Source organism: Lithobates pipiens, unplaced genomic scaffold, assembly GCF_037356315.1.
Source record: "Lithobates pipiens isolate NorthernLeopardFrog02 unplaced genomic scaffold, aLitPip1_a1.2 Scaffold_23, whole genome shotgun sequence".
Taxonomy (NCBI): Eukaryota; Metazoa; Chordata; class Amphibia; order Anura; family Ranidae; genus Lithobates; species Lithobates pipiens.
Window position 1 is genome coordinate 192633171 of NW_027507785.1, and position 19683 is coordinate 192652853.

The following is a 19683-nucleotide window of genomic DNA, read 5'->3' on the forward strand; positions in this document are numbered from 1 at the left end:
TTTGTTTGCTTGTAACATTTGCTTTTGGAGTTAATGGACTTTACTGAATCTAAAGCACATACACGGTTAGAAATTCATTAATTCAAGAAAGCGTTTCATCCTGCTCCTTCGAATTTTCTCACCGCTGCCATCGAAAACACATCTCAATTTGACCCCACTAAAGATTAGAAATTGAACAAACATTCTTAAAATGAAAATAGAAAAGATGAACAAATGAAAATCAATGTATCTTCTTGTAAATCAACACTTTAATCCAATAACTGTACTGCATATTCAATTAAGAGTACGCTTTATATTTTTAAATATAAGGGTATTTGCAAACACGTATCGCTGTATACATTTGGCTTAAACGCATTCAGATATTTATTCATATTATAGCAATTGACAGAAAAAAATCTAAGAAGTATTGCACACATATGCATAGATGTTAAAGGACGGCCAGCTTGGTTGCTCCCAGCTGTCTCCTAGTGGGGAGTGGGGACAATCAAATTGAATACAGTATGACTAGACACTGCAAGTCATAAACATTTTGACATCACTTTGCCTCAAGACATCCGACTTAATGTAGTCCTATTGATCTCAGTGTGGAGTATGCAGGCATACACAAAACCCATTAGGTAGCCTGGATAGAATAGTATATTACTGCAAATGTCATGTTTGCTACACACAGTGGGGTTTATTTACTAAAGGCAAAGAGAATGTGGACGTTGCAAAGTGCAGTTTCATTCTACAAGTGCAGTTGCTCCAAAGCTTAATAAATGAGGTAAAGCTTCACTTTGCAAAGAATACCCAATCACGGGCAAGGAAAATTAAAAAACAGCGTTTTTGCTTGCACATTATTTGATGATGGAAGTCAGTAGAGCTTCTGCTCATTTACTAAGCTCTGGAGCAACTGTAGAGTGCAACTGTGCTTTGCAAAGTGCAAAGTCTATTTGCCTGTAGTAAATCAACCCCATTATGCTATGGAGCAATCATTGCTTTAATCCCCCTGGCGGTATTCCAGAGTCTGGCTCTGGATGAAAATGCAGTACCATTAGCGGTAACCCCGAGCCAGACTCGGGATCACATTGCTGGATCCAGGATGAGTAGGCTTACCTTATCCCCTGGATCCAGCGATGTCCCCCCGCTGTGCGAGCAGCTCATTCTCCGCTTGATCACGGAGCTGAGCTTCGTTCCCTGTGAGCGTTGCGACACACGGGGACGGAGAACGGTGCCAAATTCAAAAAGTGAAACACACACATTACATACAGTATAAAACAGATTACATTACTGTATGTAATTATTTCACATCCCCTTTGACCCTAGTGTTCTGCCCAGTGTCCTGCATGTAGTTCTATATTATAAAAACTGTTCTTTCTGCCTGGAAACTGGAGATTGTCCATAGCAACCAAATCTGTCCCTTTACATCAAAAGTGGTTTTAGACCAGCTAGAAAACAGCGATAATAAATTAGAATCACTCGCAGAATTGAGCGATAGTGATTTGTGGGGAAATTTGTAATCAAACACTGAAAAGTAATGACAGTGACAATTCTTCAACTGAGCAAATTTCAGTGTTTTTGATTTGATTACATTATTGAATAATTTTTATTATTATTATATTATTTTTTGGTATAATTCTTTATAGTTATTTATTATATTTTAATTTATGTGTAGTGGCCATAACCCTTTGCAGGGCGGTCTTGACTTATTGGGCTTACCGGTTACCTCCGCTTGGCTTGTTCTTCCATGTCTAGGGGTTCCCAGGGCCGATACCCAACAACCTGGACGCTGACACCAATAAAGTCCTTTTGAAAGGTTTTATTTTGCAGGGGTAACATCAAATAACACAGTCTTATATAGAAATGGAGGGCAAGGGTTAGAGAACTTAGGCACCTTGAACTGCAGACATAACAAAGTCTCTAATACCACCCAGAGAGTAGCCACTCGCAGCTGGGTATCTCACAGCTGAACAGATCTCTAGCCAGAGACCATGGCAATCACCACATTAATGCGGAACTTGTCAAAACCTCTGAACGTGTACAAGTTATGACTGAAAGTGGGCAGGAACATTTTTCATCAGTACTTGGAACATTCTCTGTCTTCTTGATAGTACTGGAAAAAGTGTGGATTCGTCAATGTCCTTCCCAACTCAGTAACCAGGCACTTCTCAGGATGCCACTTGTCGGCCCTCCTCTGAAGAGTCCTCCCCCGGTCACTTTCAGGAGCTGGGGTGCCCCTCCAAGCCGAGAGCACAACTGGACACTTTGAATCCTCCCTCAGTTACTGCGCCTCGGACCAGCCGGTTCCGAGACTCCGGAACAGGCGGATCCCTACCCCAGACCAGACGGGTCTATTGAGGGTAACCAACTGAAGCGTGTTGCGAGATGTCGAACACCCCGTGACCGGGACCCCTCGCGGGGCTACCCCGGTCCTGGAACCAGAACAGACCACACGGGCCTCACAAACTCCTCTCCTGAACACGTGACCTCCACCTCTTAAGTACCCCTTCCCAGACTCCTCAGCGGGGCCCGGCACACCCACTGATTGGTTCCGAGAAGACTCGTACCCAAAATGTCCAACCAGACCTGGTTTTGGCTCGTCATGTGCGTTTCACTGTACACATGACCAAGCAGAACTTCTATCACAGCCCAGACAAACTGATGTCGAGGTTAACCTACATAATTAACCCTCAGAAACCCTATGGTTCTGAGGCAAAAACTAAATTTACACATGAGTGACATTTTGTCCAAAATGTCATCGGCTACACATGATTTTGTTTTTCAAATTTTATCATACCCGTGATGTCTACTAGACTCTGGTTTGGACAGATTTAAGTGAGTTATTCCTAAGAATTACAGGCGTACAATATAAAATGCCAAATTTCCATGCAAAATAACTGTAACGCATTCTGCACCAAAAAATTGAAATAATCATATAGCCAGGGAGATTAATGCAGGGTGTCCAAAAATGTCTTTACAATTTGTTATTAGAAAGGGTAAAAAGGGTGCATGAAAAATTATAGACTCCTGTATAAAATGTGGGTTCACTTATTTTCCAACTGTACTTGTAGTGCAAAGCTAAAGAACAGCAGAATAAAACCTCCTGTTTAATCTGAAACTGTGTGGTTAAACCATGTTTTAATGTAGTACTTTTGGCCATAAGAGTGGGCTTTCAGGAGACTCAATGGGCAAAGTGGAGAGCCCCTTTAACCACTTGAGATCCGCGCTATAGCCAAATGACGGCTACAGCGCGGATCTCCTTTTCCGGGACTACGTCTATTGACGTAGTCCCGTGTACGAGCGGCCTGAGGGGCGCGCGCGGCGCGCTCTGTGATCGGCGAGTCCATGAGACTCGCCTGATCACCGATCCGTGCAAGGGGTCGATCCCGACCCCTTATCACGTGATCAGCTGTCAGTCAATGACAGCTGATCAGGTGACATAACGGAGCCGGTAATCGGCTAGTATTCCTCCTCGCGCTGACAGCGCGAGGAGAAAAAAAAAGCCGATCACCGGCGGCCGTGATCGGGCCTGATCACGGCCAGCAATGCAAGCACCCACCTGCCCCCTGCCAGTGCCCACCTGCCCCCTGCAGTGCCACCCTAATAAAAAGTAAGTGCCCCCCGTCAGTGCCACCCAGCAGTGCCCATAGTGCCACCCAGCAGTGTCCACAGTGCCACCCAGCAGTGTCCACAGTGCCACCCAGCAGTGCCCACAGTGCCACCCAGCAGTGCTACCCACAGTGCCACCCACAGTGCCCACAATCTGCCTCAAAGGTGCTGCACCCCAGTGCCGCCCATCAGTGCCCAGCAGTGCCGCCCATCAGTGCCCAGCAGTGCCACCTATCAGAGCCACCTATCAGAGCCACCTATCAGTGCCCATCAGCCCCATCTATCAGTGGTACCTATCAGTGCCCATCCGTGCCACCCATCCGTGCCACCCATCCGTGCCACCCATCCGTGCCATCTTATCTGTGCCCATCTTTGCCCATCAGTGCCACCTTATCTGTGCCCATCGGTGCCGCCTTATCTGTGCCTATTAGTGCCGCCTTAACTATGCCTATCAGTGCCCACCAGTGCAGCCTATCAGTGCCCACCAATGCAGCCTATCAGTGCCCACCAATGCAGCCCATCAGTGCCCACCAATGCAGCCTATCAGTGCCGCCTAATCAGCGCACTTCAATGAAGGAGAAAAATGACCCGTTTGCAAAATTTTATAACAAACTATTAAAACATGATTTATTTATTTTATTTTTTTGCATCTTTTTTTGTTTGTTTAGCAAAAAATAAAACTCCGAGCTGTAATTAAATACCACCAAAAGAAAGCTCTATTTGTGGGAAAAAAATGATAAAAATTTCATTTGGGTACAGTGTTATATGCCCGCGCAATTGTCATTCAAAGTGCATCAGCGCTGAAAGCTGAAAATTGGTCTGGGACTGAGGGGGGTTTAAGTGCCCAGTAAGCAAGTGGTTAACTTATTAATGTTGTAAAAAATGTTCACTTTAAAACATAAAAGTTTGATTTATAACGTTAATACAGTAAAACTGTGTTTGTTTCAGTCATCCAATCACGCATAGCTCTCAAGTATCCCTGACTTCAAGGGACTGTCCCTGATTTGGAACAAAGTCCCTCTGTCCCTCTTTCCTCCTCATTTGTCCCTCATTTTGGTCTGATCTATATAGTTGTATATAAAGTACTATCTATCTTTCAGAATGTGTTTCACAGTGCTAAATGCTTCATCCAATTTCTAAATTGCTGTATTTGTAAATGTCAAAAGCCAATATAAAAGTATAGTAGTGTTAAGAAAAGCTTTAAAAGGCTTTAACTAATCTTTTTGTTGTTGTACAATTCTTCTTAAAAGGGGGGGGGGGGGGTGGCAGCGGGTGTGTCCTATGCCTACATGCTTTTGTTAATAGGTGTACCTCATTTCCACCTCAAAAAGTTGGGAGGTATGAATCACCTGAAAACAAAATTACTAATTGCTTTTTATTTTCTGGTGCACATGATTGGGCAGGGTCATCAATAGAGGTCTACAGGTAGTCCTCCTGTACTGGACCCCATTGGTTCAGAAGAGGGCCCAGCAGGGGGCAGCACTGGTCATCTCAGCAGGCTCAGCATCCCCTCAGCAATACAGTCCATACTTTAGTTCCCCTTCCTGTGACAGTGTGTCAAGAGTAAGGGGAATCTCTATAGTGACATAGTGTCTTGGGTAATATCAATGTGTGAGCATCCAGCAGGTGTAATTTAAAAACGTGATGGGTGGGGAGGAGAAGAGCCCAGGGACTGAGCAGAAGGAGAATGAGGAGACACAATATGTGTTACTTTCCAACTGCTGGCCGCCCAACTATGTTCCAGTGCTCCAAAGTTGCACACTAATGCAAAAGTGCATGCATCCCCATGGCAACCACACTGCATCGCCATATGTGGTTTGGCCAGTTGCTATTGGCAGCAGCTCTAGAGTTCATACATCAGTCTTAGTGCTGTGAATGGGCAACTCAGATTTTTGTTTCTTTTGGGTTTTTTCTTTTGTTTGTGCAGTCTGTGTCACTTTGGGGAGATAACTCTTCACTTTCTGTCCCAGAGGCAGGAAGGAAGAGGAAATCCTTCCAATCTCTTCATAGAAATGGGAAATCCTGACTTTCACATGAACAGGAACAGGTGTCCCCATTGGAAGATTTTACTTCCCCCCCTGTTCCCATGGTTCCCATTTTGCCCCCCAGAAGGTTTTACCCCCTTCATGGCAAGGCCATGTTTTGCTATTCGGCACAGCGTTACTTTAACTGGCAACACGCAAATAGAGCTCTCTTTTAGTGGTATTTGATCACCACTGGGTTTTTTATTCTTTATTATATAAACGAAAAATACTTTTTGCTTTAAAACATATCCAATAAAACATTTAAAGAAACCACATTTCTTCATGAATTTAGGTCAAAATGTATTCGGTTACATGCCTTTGGTAAAAATAAGTGTTATTATCCCAGTAAGTGTATATTATTTGGTTTGTGTGAAAGTTATAGTGTCTGCACACTATAGTATATATACTGGAATTTTTATTTATTTTATTTTAATACTAGTAATGGGGGTGATCAGTGACTTATAGTGGGACTGTAATAGTGCGGCAGGCAATCTGATACTAGCTAACTCTCGCAGGGGGGGGGTACCCTAACTGACACTGACATCACTGACATCACCAAGATAGGGTGGCTCTCCTGGAGACTCCCCTGCCCGGCTCTTCTCCTGGACCAACAGCCCAGGCAGTGGCTGTTCCTCCCACAGGTACCTCAGGAGGCGGGACCGTGGTCTACCCTTCCCATCTGGTCCCGGCCAATGTCAGGAAGGACATCCTGGAGGGCGAAGGACGTCAATCTCGCTTCCTTGCTCATTTCCGTCCATGATCTCGCGGAGAACAAAGCGTACACATGGGGGGATGTGTCAGTGGTCCTCAAGGCCAAAGACCCCAGGTTGGACAGGAAACTCGATCAAAAACAGCGCATCAAAGGGACTAGTAGATTGATGTGAAAAAGACTTTAAAATGTCATTTATTAAATGTAAAAAATGAACACAGACATCTGATCCCTGCAGGATCTCAAACACATAAAAAACACCAATCATAAAACGGACAGAGGTTTGATAGTGAAAAGCTCCTCAGATCTCTCAATTATAACTTTGGAAAGGTCAAAACCAAAGACCAATGTGCACAGCTTTCGAATGCCTAATGAATGCAATCAATCATCTGAAAGAACCCAAAAAGTCAGTGTAAACGAATGGAACAACGTTCCTAGGGACACTCACTTCATAGGTGTTCAATGGGCTGCAGAGCTGATGAGTCCAGTCTGATGACCGAGGGGGAGGTGTTTATTTCAGCTCCATCTGAAGCGTTCGGCTTGGAGGCAGAGGTGTAATGCTGCACGCTAGGTGGTAAGGATCAAGCTTAGTCACCAGATGATATCAGCTGTACACATAGGCAGCTTGGAGAACGCTGCACTGCTTGCAGTGCCGCTTGTCCGAGCGGCTGTGGATCACATGAGAGGCTTGTCACGTGGAAGGCTGTGAAGGGGAAGGTTGCTATGCCGACTCTCCTGCTTACATGTTTCGCGCTCCTGCGCTTTGTCAAAGCTGGAGCGGCATACAGCAACCAGAAAGATAAAGGCATCGGGTAGTGTGTAGGGGCGGGGACTGTCGAAGTCTCTCAGGTTAACCCCTAATGTGTCACTAAGCCTCCTGCAGTTAAAACCTTATTAGACAGGGGTCTGTGTCAGTGAAAGAACTGTTAGAAAACATCTAATAGGAAATGTGGATTGAAACATATGGTTGACACAGTGGTGTAGTGGTTAGCACTCTCACCTAGCAGCAAGCAGGACGCTGGTTCGATTCCCAACCACGCCACCACCCGCCTGGAGCTTGTATGTTCTCCCTGTGCCTGTGTGGGTTTCCATGGGGATATTAAAGGATATACAGAAGGGAGAAGAATGCTATGGATAAAAGGACACTGTAAGTTAAAAAAACACTGTAAGTTAAAAAAACTCAAGGGGGGGAAAAATTGCGGAGACCAAGGGCAAAAAAACAAATTATTTAAAAGATATATTTTAGATATGTTATTAAGTCCTTTCCTATAGAATAGTTAGAATAAATATATTAGCTACTCTTCGTTCATAAAAAAAAAAAAAAAAAAAAAAAAAATGAAAATATATTTTTTATAAAAAATGTAGGGTGGCGGTCATGAACGATGAGTTGCGATTATATCTGAGTAACCTATATCAAGAGGTTATGCTGAGGATGTCAATGTCTTCATTGAGGCCATCAGGCGAGAGAGACCCTATAAGATATATCCAGAAGGTCTCCCTGCGACAAAGGTGGGAGAATCTTTCGTTGGCCGTTAGGGTACCCTTGGGGATAGCCTCAATTGCAAGGACCTCCATTTCTTTAAAGTTTTTATCATGACAATGGCGAAAATGGCGTGGCACGCTGTGTTGAATGCAGCCCTCTTTAATCAGGCGGCGATGTTCGCCCACCCTGACTCGTAGGGCCCGCATAGTGCGGCCTACATAAAGGAGGCCACAGGGACAACGTAAAACATATATTACGTATTCAGTAGAACACGTGATGAATTGTTTAATCTCAAAGGTTTTTCCTTTGGGTGTAGTGATGGTGGATTGGCCGTTGGGGATGGACTGACAAGTATAACAACCTCTTTTACGACATTTAAAAATCCCACATCTATTATCAAAGTACATCCTAATATCAGGGAATATATTATTATCCTTTCTATTGGATTTTATAAGTTTATTGGGAGCAATAATATTTTTGATTGTACGAGAGCGTCTAAAAGTGATTTGGGGTCTGACCGGAAGGAGTGGTGCTAAAATCGGATCCAGCTTTAGGATATCGTAATGTTTAAGAATTATTTTAGACATATGTTTATATTGTGTGTTAAAGGTAGAAATAAACCTAATTGTAGTATAGTCATTAGTGGAATTTTTGGGACGTTTTTTCGTAGGTGAATGCTTGGTTGCGTGTTCCATAAAGGCCTGTGTAACTAAATCATCTGGGTATTCTTTTTCTAAGAATTTTTTTGCCATCTGCTGGCCTTGTTGTGTATAGTCCTCAGTTGAGGTACAGTTTCTGCGTAACCTTTGGAACTGACCGCTAGGAATATTTTTCTTCCAAGCAGGGTGATGGCAACTCTTATAATGAAGGTAAGAGTTGCCTGCTGTGGGTTTAATATGGTTGCTAGTGGTGACACTATGCTCATTATGAGAAAGTACAAGGTCCAAAAAGACCAGATGGTTTTGGTCGATGACCGATGTGAAAGATAGACCCATAGAATTGTTGTTACAATAAGTGACGAAGGAGGAAAAAGTCTCAACTCCGCCACTCCATATGAGCAAAATGTCATCTATATAACGACCATAAAATACGATAAACTCAGCAAAAGGATTGTTTCTCCAGATTTTTTGTTCCTCCCAAAAGCCCATGGTGAGGTTCGCATATACCGGGGCAAAACTGGCTCCCATGGCTGTACCTTGGCGCTGGAGGAAAAATTGGTCTAAAAAGGTGAAGTAGTTATGTTTCAAGCAGAACTCTATGCTCAATAATAAAAATTCAGACTGTTTGGAGTTCATGCTTTCATCAATGCTCAAAAAGTGTTGTATTGCATTCAGTCCCACTTCGTGGGGTATAGAAGTATCAAGCGAGTTGACGTCTAAAGAGGCCCACATATATTCGTCAGACCATCTGTAGTTTTCCATAACCTCAATCACCTGACTGGAGTCCTTAATATAGGAAGGAAGTTGCACCACCAATGGCTGTAAGATGTGATCTATATAGGCCGAAAGGCCGCTAGTGAAACTATTAGTACTGGCCACTATTGGTCTACCCGGAGGGTTAGTAAGGGAACCTTGGGGAGATGATAAAAGTAAGGGGTGCTGCAGACTTTGGGGAGGAGGAATCGTTTTTCTTGGGGATTTAACACCCCATCTTTTTGAGCTTTGTCTACCAACGTAATTAAATCACGCTGGTAAATTGGAAGGGGGTCGGTTTGAAGTTTTTGATATGTAGTCGTATCAGATAACAGGCGATTGGCTTCGCCAAGGTAGTCGCCCATGTCCTGTACGACTAGACTCCCTCCTTTATCGGCTTGTTTGACCACAATGTTCTTGTTGGTGGTAAGGTTATGAAGAGCCTGTTGTTCAAATTTATTTAGATTAGCTTGTTTTTTGTTATTGGTTGTATTGCATAACTCAATAAATTCTTTATAAACCACTTGGTAAAAAGTCTCAATAAAGGGGCCCTTAGAATGGGTTGGGTTAAAGGTGGACGCCGGTTTCAGATGAGTATGAATTATCGCTGGTTCTGTAAAGGGATATTGTGTTTGGCTTGAGATATGACACTCGCTCCACAAGTCTTCAAGAATTCTCAAAATGTCATCCTGGGGGGTGACATTCATATCAATATTATCGATTTCAGATGTTGAATCTCCTTTTTTGTTGTTATTAATAATTGTTTTTGCAAAATGTCTTTTCAGGGTAAGAGATCGAATAAATTTATTTAAATCTTTGAAGAGGCCAAATTTATTTGGTCCAGTGGATGGCGAAAAGCTTAGACCTTTCTTCAATAATGCTAATTCATATGGATTGAGGGTGTGTGATGAAAGGTTGAAGATTTTTATGGTACTCTCTTCCACTATGTCTCCACCCTTTCTTTTTTGTTTTGCCTTAAGCTTACGTCCTCCTCTGCAACCTCTTCTAGTTTTCTCTTTTCTTTTGTAAACATGACTCCCTTTGGAGACAGGGCTAAAAAACCTTCCTCAAAATTGGGAGGTGTCACTGAAGTACTGTCTTTTACCTTACTTTCATTGGGTGCACATGTCTTGTTACTAGATCTAGGGCGAGCTCCTTCCTTAATGTACTTGTCCAAATCTTTCACCAGAGGGCTATACTTATTGGATGTGACTACCGAAAAAATGGGTAGTCTATTTTCAGTAACATCCGGTTGATCGGATAGGGCATAGAGGGGGATGGGGCAACAGTAGGCGAAGTGCTAACCAATAGGGGGTTGGCTGTTATATTGGGGTTGCAGTCTGCGCCATCCTTCTTATGGGTGATTGTGTAATCGCTTAGGCCTCGGGGGGGGTCAGGAGCACCACGTGTCACCTTGTGGTGCTCAAATTTAGAATGATAGGGCCTACTGGTCCTATTGGTTCCCGTGTTATTAGAGGAATTTTTAATTTTGTGAGGCTTACTTGTCTTATGGTTTTTAGATTTGGTTCTAGTATTATTGTGTAGGACCATGGTGTTGTGAGGTGTATATACATGGTCCATTCCTGTCTGTGGTTGAATGCGGTTCATAGTGGGAGTGGGGTTTATCTTCTTCCACTCAAAGATGTGGCCTGATCTATAATCGCCAATGTCTCTCTCTAATTTACTGGTTTTTGTGTGAATCATTGCATCCTCATCTTTCCTGATGTTTTTGTCCTGGACTTCCATCCATTTCAAAAAGAGACAAGATGTACTAAACTCCTGAATAGCCTGAGTTTTGGCTTTAACTGATTCCTCTGCCTTTCTAAGTTTACGTTCTCGTTGTTGCACTAATATTCTAATCCATTTGGTGGTGCAAAATTCCGAAATCATTTGCCATTCCTTAGAGAGGTCTTCGTCTAAAAAACTACATTGTTTTTTTATCCGGAGACCCCTAGGGGTAATACCTAGTTCCAGGTATTTCTGTAAAACGCTAAATCCCACCATTGTGCGTTTTCGTATTGTTTGGCATCTTGGAGTTTTAGAAAGGCCTTACGCATTTGTATTTCAAATGCTTCAGTATGTGGAAGGTCCTTATTCGGGGAACTGGACTTAGATGTCACGTCAATAGTACTGTCTGCCCTTGTCTCTTCTAATTTGTTAAATATAGATTGTAAGCGGGACCGTGGTCTACCCTTCCCATCTGGTCCCGGCCAATGTCAGGAAGGACATCCTGGAGGGCGAAGGACGTCAATCTCGCTTCCTTGCTCATTTCCGTCCATGATCTCGCGGAGAACAAAGCGTACACATGGGGGGATGTGTCAGTGGTCCTCAAGGCCAAAGACCCCAGGTTGGACAGGAAACTCTCTGTTATAGAATTCACCTTGGCCTTTGGCATGTTGAGGGACGTCGTCTGCTCAGCCTCCCCCAACAGGAGGGAGGAGCTGGACCGGTACCTCCACACAGTTGTGGATCTTACGACTACCACCGCTCTTTCTCTGCCAAAGCAGCCGCTAGACTCCTACAGGTTCAGATGCCGACTGACTGGAGCGTCATGGACACGGAGTTGTTCTGCCGCCACTTTGCAGGCTTACGTTCTCCCCTCTGTGCAATTTGTCAGTCAGCCACCCACACCGCCACCTGGTGCGCCATCTCGCCAGCAGTTCGCCCCTCAGAGAACCCTTCAACCTCAGGTACCGCTCAGGGTCAACAGGCCCCCGCACGCCTACCTCAGGTAGACAGGTTTGGGCGTCCGGTCAAAACCGTAGGTGGCGCGGCGATCTGTAACAATTACAATTACGGCTCATGCAACTTCAGCCAATGCCGGCTGCTCCATATCTGCACCCTGTGCCTAAGGGCTCACCCCAGGCTCATATGCGAGGTGAGGCAACTTAAAAAGACATGACTTAGCTGGGTCGACGTGTCTTGGCTCAGCGTCTACCTGGCAGGTCACCCCACTCCAATGCTGTCCATCTACCTTGTTCAAGGCTTCGCCCAAGGCTTCCATACGGGTCTCATATCTCTCCCCCATGTTACGCATGAGTGCCGGAACCTACAATCAGCGACCTTTGACGAACCAGCCATAGACCAGCTCCTGCAAGCCGAGCAAGATCGGGACTTTATGATAGGCCCTTTCACCCAGCCCCCCTTCAACACCTGGAGAGTTAGCCCTATCGGGCTTGTTAAGGGTAAATTTTCAAATAAATTGAGATTGGTGTACGACTTGTCAGCGCCTCATTCCTCTTCTATCCCCAGTCTTAATTCCCTCATCCCCTCCGAGGAGTTTTCACTTAAATACGCCTCTGTGGGCATGGCTATCCAGGCCATACTCAAGACAGGCATGGGCACCTGGCTATCTAAGGCCGATATTGCGGATGCTTTTAAGCTCCTCCCCATCCACCCGTCCCTTTGGTGCTGGCACGGCATCAAGTGGAGGGACCTCTATTATTTTGCAACCAAGCTGACCTTCAGGTCCAAGAGCAGTCCCTGGCTCTTCGATACATTTGCTCAGGCACTTAAGTGGGTCCTGCTACACGTAGCCAAATGTCAGGAAGTTATACACTATCTGGACTACTTCCTGTTGATTGAGCCACCCGGCTCACCGCCAGGGGACTTGGATAGATTGAGGGTAGTTTTCGGTATTCTAAATATCCCTATTGCAGAGCATAAGGTAGATGGTCCAGCACAGTCCATCATTTTTCTCGGGGTTAATTTGGATACCAACACCATGCAGGCCAGCCTCCCCACGGATAAACTATCTCGCATCAGGACCATCCTGAGGGACTTCACCCACTCCCAGTCATGCACCAAGAAACAGTTGCAGTCTCTTCTCGGCATGTTAAACTTTGCCATGCGCATCATCCCCCAGGGTCGCTCCTTCGTGTCCCGCCTGCTAGTGCTACTGTCCCACACCCAGGATCCGGAGAAGGTCCTCAGTCTTGATGCTGCAGCTGTGGTGGATCTCTTCATGTGGTAGGAATTTCTGTCATCTTGGAATGGCGTATCCCTGTTTATTCCCTTGGTGTCTTCCCTCTCACCCCAGGTGGTGACCGATGCTGGCACCTCCACAGGCTTCCCTGCAATTTTTGGCCACCTATGGCTCGCAGCTCCCTGGCCTCCCCAAATTCTGGCAATACCCGGTTTCTCCGAGACATCCTCCCTGTTTGAGATATACCCCATAGTAGCAGCAGCACATGTCTGGGGTCACAGCTGGTCGGGTCAAACCGTGGCGTTCTCAACAGACAATTTGGCCACGGCGGAGATCATCAATAAAGGCAGGTCCAGGTCTCTAGCAATAATGTTCTTCCTGCGTCGGCTGGTCCAGCTCTCCTTACTACACCAATTTAATGTTTACTGCTCCTTCATCCCTGGTAGACACAATTCTGCAGCAGATGCTCTTTCTCGGTTTAATCTGGTTTCATTTTTTGAACAGGTACCAGAAGCCGAACCGATGTCAGCACCTATCCCGGCCTGGTCCCAGCTGACCCTGGACTAGCCCCACACCTTCTAGCAGCAACAGACCTCGTCAACCTTTCCCTCTCGCGCAACACCCTCAAGGCCTACCAGGCAGCCTGGAGGGCCTTCAACCATTTTTTGGCACGCCACCGTACAGAGACATCCCGCATCAAACAAGTCCTGGCCTTTATCACCTACTGCCACTCAGGACTCACCTTATCTCACAATACGATCCGGTTGTATCTAGCCGGTATTCAACATTTCACGTCGCTCCAAAACCCTTCTGAACCCTCATTGTTCTCCTACCATGCTGTACGAGCCGTCTTGCATGGCATCCAGAAGCATCAGCCAGTGATCAGCACCAAACGCCTGCCTATCACAGGAGGCATTTTCAGGAATATGTCAGACATCCTGGCCACGTCACCTTTTGGTCTACATCTTAGTGTAGTCTTACAGGCAGTCATACATCTGGCCTTCTATGGCTTCTTACGGCCAGGTGAATTCACCTGTAGCAGCCCCACAGAACGCACGCTTCACAAACACCACCTGGTCCATTGCGAAGATCATTTAACCTTGCATCTGGCAGTCTCCAAAACACAGCAGATTGGCTTTGGTATGGATGTTCACTACTATAAAACCAATAATAGCTGGTGTCCAGTCTCCACTCTTACCCGCCTATGGTCCCTTCTGGCCAATCATCCAGACACTAGTCCACTCCTGCCGTTCCATGCCAAGCCCCTAAGTGCGGCCCGGTTCATGGAACATGTTAGAATACTGCTACGTATCCTCCACCTCAACCCGGCTCAGTACTCTGGACATTCATTCCGCATCGGGGCAGCCTCTACAGCCTCCTGTCAAGGAGTCCCAGGTCACGTGATCAAGAAACTGGGCAGATGGAAGTCCAACTGCTTCGCCCACTATATCCCCAATCCACAAGTGGAGATGGCCCAGGCCTTCGTCAAGCTCACTGAGTAGCTAAGTTAAATCAATAAAGCACAATTCCTACCTGTATGTTTTTGCCCCCTTATTTTGGTATACCGTACGTTAGACCAAGGCACACTTTCAGGTCCATTTCAAGTGGTAAGTTTATGTTAACCCTGTTTGTCATCCTTATCCGTACCGGCCATAGGGCTCTGAACCATAAATAAGAAGGCCAGTATGGTGGCCTGAAATTATGGGAGGAGCCCGGAGGGGTATTTAACCAGCCCGTTCGGCTGTGTTCCTTGTCGGTTCCTGTGCGCGATACCCACCCTCCCATCCCCTTTTTAGGGCATTTCTCAAAGCATCATACTCCTCACGAGAGTACTCATTTCACATCATTTCATCTTCATTTCATTAATCTTCATTTCTTATCTAGGGTATGCCCCCTTATTTTGGTATACCGTACGTTAGACCAAGGCACACTTTCAGGTCCATTTCAAGTGGTAAGTTTATGTTAACCCTGTTTGTCATCCTTATCTGTACCGGCCATAGGGCTCTGAACCATAATATATATATATATATATATATATATATATATATATATATATATATATATATATATATATACAAAATCCTATGCCAACAGTTGATCTAGAGGAAGGAGAAACACCCAAGCAAAGCATGGCCTAATTTGCTACCACAGGGAACAAAAACCTTCCTGATCCCCCAAGAGGCAATCCAATTTTCCCTGGATCAACTTTACCTATAAATGTTAGTACCCAGTTATATTATGTACATTTGGGAAAATAATTCAGCCCTTTTTTAAAGCAATCCACTGAGCCTGCCAGAACCACCTCTTGAGGGAATCTATTGCACATTTTCACAGCTCTTACTGTGAAGAAACCTTTCCATATTTGGAGATGATTTTTTTTTCCTCTAGACGTAAAGAGTACCCCCTTGTACCCCCTTGTCCTCTGTAATGACCTTACTAACCAACTCAACACCAAGTTCACTATATGGACCATTTATGTAATTGTGCATGTTGATCATATCTCCCCTTAATCTCCTCTTCTCAAGAGGGAATAGATTCAGTTCCTCCAATCTTTCCTCACAGCTGAGCTCCTCCATGCCTCTTATCAGTTTGGTTGCCCTTCTCTGCACGCTCTCCAGTTCCCTGATATCTTTTTTGATAACTGGTGCCCAAAACTGAACTGCATATTCCAGATGAGGTCTTATTAATGATTTGTACAGGGGCAAAATTATCTCTCTCTCTCTGAAGTCCATACCTCTCTTAATACAAGAAGGACTTTCCTCGCTTTGGAAACCACAGCTTGGCACTGCATGCTACTATTGAGCTTATGATCTACCAAAAATTACATTTATTAACATTAAACCTCATTTGCCACTCAGTTGCCCAATTGAGCTTGGCTTGTAAATTGGAGACATCCTATAAATATGTTATTCCACTGCAAATTTATAAAGATATTAAAAAGTAAGGGTCCCAAAACTGAACCTTGGGGTACACCACTGATGACCTTAGACCATTCAGCGTAAGAGTCATTAACCAATACTCTCTGGTTCCTGTCTTCTAGACAATTTTATATCCATTTACCAATTGATCTTCCCAAGCCTGTAGACTTTATCTCACACGTTAGCCATGTGTGGGGAACTGTGTCAAATGCTTTTGCAAAATCCAAGTATTTACAGCTACCCCTCTATCCAAGGTTTTACTTACCTCCTCATAAATCGGGTTTGTTTGACAACTTCTGTTTTTCATGAATCCATGCTGTCTGTTGCTTAAGTAACAGATCTAGAGTTACTTGGCAAAGACTTTGATCCTTTTTTAAATATGTGCACCATATTGTCCCCGCGCCAATCCATTGGTATCATTCCAGTCATTAATGAGTCCCTAAATATTAGAAATAATGGTCTTAAAAAAGACAGAGCGCAATTATTTTAGGATCCATGGGTGGATGCCATCTGATCCAAGTGCTTTATCTACCTTTATTCTGTCTAAATATTTCTGTACCATATCACTTTTGAGCCATTGTGAATCATTTGGAGCTGTGTCACTACCACCCCCAGTATGGACATGAGCTCCCCAATGCTCCTTTGTATACACAGAGATGAAGAAAGTATTTAATTCATTTACCTTCTCTTTGTCCCCAGTCAGCCACTCTAGATTATTTTTTTATAGGGCCTACATGCTCAGACCTGACCTTTTTACTATTAAGATATTTGAAATTTTTGGGGGGTTTGTCCTACTATCTTTTGCAATCTGTTGTTTGTTTTGAATTTGTGTACATTTGATTTCATTTTTAGATATTCTGTTATATTCTTTGTAGCATTTAAACAATGATAGCATTCCTTCAGTTTTATATTTTTTTAAATCTTTTTTATAATATATATATATATATATATATATATATATACACATTTATTATATAGCCATTTTAACCTTGGCCAATTTTATTTTTAGCCTTTAAAATTGCCCATGGGAATATACTTTGCAGTGAGTTTACATACAGTCAATTACCATTTCTGTTCTGTGTCCATTGATGCCAATATTCTCTCCCAGTCTAAATCCTGGAGAGCAGCCCCCATCCTTGGAAAATTTGCTCTCTTAAAGTTTTTATCTTAGCCCCTGTACACACGGTTGGAGATTTCGACAACCAAGTCCGATTTTGTCCGTCCGATTTTGTCCGAAACTGTTGCATACACATGGTAGGACTAATTTGTCGAAAAATCCGATCATTCAGAACGTGATGACGTAATTTCGTTACGATGGGACTACATTCAGGCTAGTAGCCAATAGCTTTGATGTAGGAATTTGATCTGAGCATGCGTGGCACTTGGTCCGATCAAAATACTCTACACATGATCGGAGTATGTCCGATCGAACCAGTTGGTCTGGAAATACTTCCAACATGTTGGAAAATTGGGTCCGACGGATATTCCGACGGAATCAGTCCAATGCATACCACACACAGTCAGATTATCTGACGACACGGTCCGATAGGACACATTCCGATGGATTCGCCGACCGTGTGTACAAGGGCTTTACACGTATGTGTTTATTGCTTACAGCCAACATTAAATGAAATCATGTTATGGACACTGCTGCCCAGATGCTCTTTTATATGAATATTGGTAATAAGCTCTGCATGATTTGAGATTACCAGGTCCAGCAGAGCTTCATTCCTAGTCGGGGCCTCAATAAACTGGACCATAAAATTGTCTTGTAATAGGTTTATACATTGTTGCCCTTTAACTGTCCCAGCAGTTCCATTACTCCAGTCAATTTCCAGGTATTTGAAATCCCCCATTATTATCACTGTCCTAGCCCTTGCAGCCCTTTCCATTTATGCAAGGAGCTGAGTCTCCACCTCCTCACTAACACTGGGAGGTCTATACCAAACTCCAACGACAACCTTTGTAGTATGTACACCCATGTACAGTTCCACCTAAAATGCTTCAGACTCATCACACTCTCTGTCAACTATGGTCCTCATTCACACTGGCTTTGAGATCACTTCTCACAATATAAAGTGGCACTACAATTTAAAAAATACATAGCTTATCTAGATATTTATTCAATTACCACCAGGAATTAGAAAAATATTTTTAATTGTTAGAGCAAATTGAACCATGCTTTATAAGGATTTACTTTTGATGCACTCATTAGGATACTACTGTGCTTATTATTTGTTTTTCAGCACCTTATTGAATATCAGCTAATGGGCATTTGCGCATCTAGCATAAAAATGAAATCTTCAAAGGGCCTGAATGTTCTCTTTTACAGGTAATGTCATTGGTGTGCTAGGCAAAACTGGTTAGCATTTTGATTTTTTAAAATATTTATTTAATAAAGAAAATACATTATTAAAAAATAACACAGAAGAACGATACATATTTTTTATGTGAATAAATAATGGTTTAATGTTAGTGGACTTTGTCATATCTGAAAGATAAATAATTAGCTTTGTTCTAATGTTCTGCTTTATCGTCATTATGAATTACATACCAATTTACTATCTATGAGTCCTTATAAAATCAATAAAACAAATGCACATGCCAGTTATTTTTTGGCACCACACCTCATTTATTTTTAACTTTATTTATTTAACTGACTTTTTCAGTTGGCCAGTTGGATTTATCACTGGAGTTCAAGATTTAGAATATATTGTTTTAATACACTGACATATAATAATGTATTTAAAAAAGAACTAATAGTGTAGTAAGATAATGCATATAATATGACAATTATACCCCACTGATGTCATACGCACAAGACATATTCATGGTGTGCATTGTTTAATTATTTACCTGAATGTACCAAAATTGGCCCATTATGATAACATGTGGGCATTATGTTGTATAACACTCTTCTAATTACATTGTCTAGCCACCTATTTAGAATACAATGCACTGACAGCATACATTGTGATAAAGTGGGCCTTGATAACATATACACCCTTTTTTGCTGTAGTTTCTTATTATTTTATTGTTATTCTGGACATTATCACACCTAGGACCAATGAATAAAAGGTACATTGGTTGAGAGATAATATATTAACATAAATATTGGGCTGCAATTAAAATAATGGTAGATAATTTTGCAGGTAATCTTCTGCTCTACATGCATTCAGTAGCTGTTATGACATCAATCTGTTACCTTTATGAACATAGAATTAATGGCATAATGACTGCAATATTGTTCACACGTGGTACAATACCCATAATGCTTAAATCTGAGAATTAATTAAGAATAACAACTAAGCTGTTAGAGTATGGCTTAAGGACCCTTCAGACCTATGAGCTTTAATAACGTATGTCAAAATCAATGTCAAATTCTTTTTCGACATCTGGGTCCCATTGCAGAGATTTCCCTTCAATTCCTGTCCCATGCCCAAACAGGAAGTGAAAAAAAAATCCTTGCAAATTAAGGGAATTCTTTGGGGAGCCCCAGGTCACCAGAACTGGTGTCCTCGTTGGAAAATTCCCCCTCTATTACTTTTCTCGGGACAACCTAACATTTGGGATATCCTTTTACTTTTTCTTTTAATGATAATGGTGAACAGGACAAATGGAGAG